Below are 3,271 nucleotides of genomic sequence, written 5' to 3'. Positions count from 1 at the left end.
TTGTAAATTACTAGAACCTAAACCATTCTCCTAGAACACCTTAATCTTCACATATAATTTTGTAGAACTAAGGCGGTTCCTGGAAAGAATTTTCCCCGAAGTAAAATTTTTATGCCCCATATTATTATTTTTTGCATAACTTTAATAACAAAAGATAATTATTTTGTTATATTAACTATTTTATATATATGTGTTTTAGAACTAGAAAAGGGGGAAATGATTACTGAGATACGTTGTTCAATAAACGATTAAAGATTCAAAGAGTACAAGAGGTTCAAGTAGTTATCTAGAATACATTTCTCCTTTAGTTCAGTCTCCAAGGGACAAAAGGAAAAAAATGATCTATCGAAAACCGGAAATATTAATAAGTTCATTAAGCTTAGTCATTATATTTCGAGAAATTCATAAACTAAAAATCAGTTCTCGACTTGAAATTCTTGTCTATGCAAGCTAGTCTAATTAGTTATGCGACAATCGTCTCAAAGATAGAATGGTGAATATAACTTGAGAAATAGGTGGTTCAGCCTTCACTTACCTTTTGTCGATGAAGTTCTCCAAAATCTTCGGTTGATCTTCACCTTTAAACGGTAGAACGCAAATGATGACTGGTTCATTTCTCAACTCCACTATCCTAGACCGAGACTTAATTAATTGTAGACTGGAAATCAAGATATAGTGACAACTAAATTTGACAACAAGCTTGATATAGCAACACTTGTGAGTTCGACCGAGCAGTGCTCTAACATTTAGAAACCAAGGATAACAACGACTATGTATTAAAAGCTCTAAGATGATCATCCATCCAATAAATGGGGATTCATTGCTTATACATTGGGAGAATAGGAATATTATTAAGGATATCAAACATTTAGCTTTAAGTTTTAATTATTGTATTTTTTATTTATTAGTCGAGATGACCAGGGCCGTCTTAACGTTTTTGGGTGCCCTAGGCGAACTAAAAACATGGAATTTTTTTATATGTTATCTGGTCAGAGCCTAAGACAGAATTTCAGCTTGTAGGGAGATAAATTCATATATCAAAAACAATAACTTTCATTTGGCTAGGAGGCTGTAGGCAGCATAATTTTTCTTTGATTCTTTTGGTTATATTTTTGTTGTATACTTAGGTTTCCACATAAAATACCCCAAAACTGATTCTTAAGATTTAATATGGAAAATTTAGTGACACTATAAAATTGTTACAAAACAAATTAATAACGACTAACAGTCACGATATTTGGAACAGAAATAATTGTGGCAAAATATTATACTAACGGTTAACCCTTTGTGGGGAAGAAAAGAGTGAATTTTGAGGGCCTAGGTGGCCGCTTATATTTTAAGTCGGCTGTAGAGATGACAATATTGTTGATAGATTATTACAATTTTAAAATAGTTAGAGAAACTGCATCTGCAGTAAAAGCATATGACAATTTTTACGTGGTCATTTGTGTTATTCTGACATAATATCAAAACTATTCTACAACCTAAAGCTAATAAAATTTTAGATCATCTAAAAACACACGTGCAATATTAGGTATCAACACGTAAAGAAACAAAAAAAAAGTGTATCAACACCTAGTTTTTCTCTAATTAGCAAAAAAAGAGAAAAAAAGAAACAAAAATGAGAAAAAGAAACAAAAACAAAAACTAAGTCATAAAAGAAAAGACAAAAAGAAACAAAAAGAAGGTTCTACCGAGAGAAAAACTTGCACCTTGTTTCAGAACTAGAATATTTCCTTTTGGCTGTTGAAAATGGTACACAACCAAATAATAAATCAGGAGTTGACTACAATTCTAAGCTGTTATTTACAATTTACAATCCAATCTAGTTTGACAACTTATTGTTAGTGGTCATCACTTGAGCCTAAATTATCCTCGTAAAGAACACCCTAATCCTCATAAACCGTTTTTAACTTAGAAACACCAGGATAAAAACAAGTTTATAGTTGATAGGTGTTGTAAAGCACCTAATTTTATATCTAGAATTTATGCTTTCTTTGTTATTATCCTTGCAAATTGCATCTCTTATATTTATTTTTGAGTTGTTAGTTACAATGGAGTCATTATGAGCAAAAGAAGGAGAAATTGTACTTTTGGAGAGTAAAATGCGAAAAGATCAATTCATAGGCGAGTTATACTTGGATCATGCTAGGATGCGCAAGGAGAAGATGAAGAATGAATTGTCAGTTTTCCATAACTGGTCGTTGAATCAGAGAGTTAGACTGTCGGTTTCCTGGAACTGATAGGCTCGATAATCTGTTTGTGCCATATTGATCGGGTACCTATAGAAATTTTGGCTATTACCTAGCCCTGGAATTCAGAGAAGTTATCATTTTCTCTTATTATCTTCTCTTACCTACTCCACCTGAGAGGAATGGCACCACCATTACTCAGTGAAGAAGAAAGGAAATAGAGAAGCAGATTGGATCTGATGTGCGAGATGAAATCAAGGAAGTGTTAGGGTGATGACTGAGATAAATTCGAGAACTGATGAGAAGGTTCTGAGATAATTTGAATCGAGAAATTAATAATGATTTAGGGTTTCAATGAACAACAATCTTAGGGTTTTCTGAAGATGATTAAGTGGATGAGTTTTGGCGTAGTTCTTGAATAATTGAGGAATCGAGCTGAACAAGGAAGAGATGGTTGTGCTGTTCAGAAGAGACGGTGAAGTTATTGGAGAAATTACCTTTGTTGTTGGTAATTTAGGTCAAGAAAATGGAGATATATGCTGCTGTGATGAAAGATCCATCGGGATTTGAAGTTGTTTGAATGGAGAAGAAGAATTAAATAGATGGGACTGTGTTGGTGGTGGTTTTGCAGTGGTGAATGAGCTGAATTGATAAGAGATATGGTATGTGATGTTTGCAGGGAAGAAGAGAGATTTGGTGTTTAAATTCAGGCAATGGTTTAATGGATTTTCGGTGTTTCTGCAGTTGTGTTGGAATTCAGAGAAATTTAGGGCTCAGAAAGATTGGTTTGATGATTGAGGTGTAGAAGTTGGTTGTTGTGCTTATTCATAGATTACAGAGAAGAAGGTGAATGAGAAGAAGCCAGGGTTGCTGTTTCAGCTAAAACCAGATGAAGAAATTGGAGATCGAGAAGATGATTTGAAGTTCTGAGATGAATTGAGCGATTGAGATGTGTATGAATGATTGGACTGAAGCTTGCAGAGAAAGAAGCAAAGAATGAATCTGGTGGTGTTTGAGGTGCAACCACAGATGGAAGAAATGATGCTTTGCCTTGTGTTGGTGAATTACAGGATTGAAGG

The sequence above is a fragment of the Papaver somniferum genome, chromosome 7 (assembly GCF_003573695.1).
Source record: "Papaver somniferum cultivar HN1 chromosome 7, ASM357369v1, whole genome shotgun sequence".
Classification (NCBI taxonomy): Eukaryota; Viridiplantae; Streptophyta; class Magnoliopsida; order Ranunculales; family Papaveraceae; genus Papaver; species Papaver somniferum.
This window is presented reverse-complemented; position numbering follows the sequence as displayed.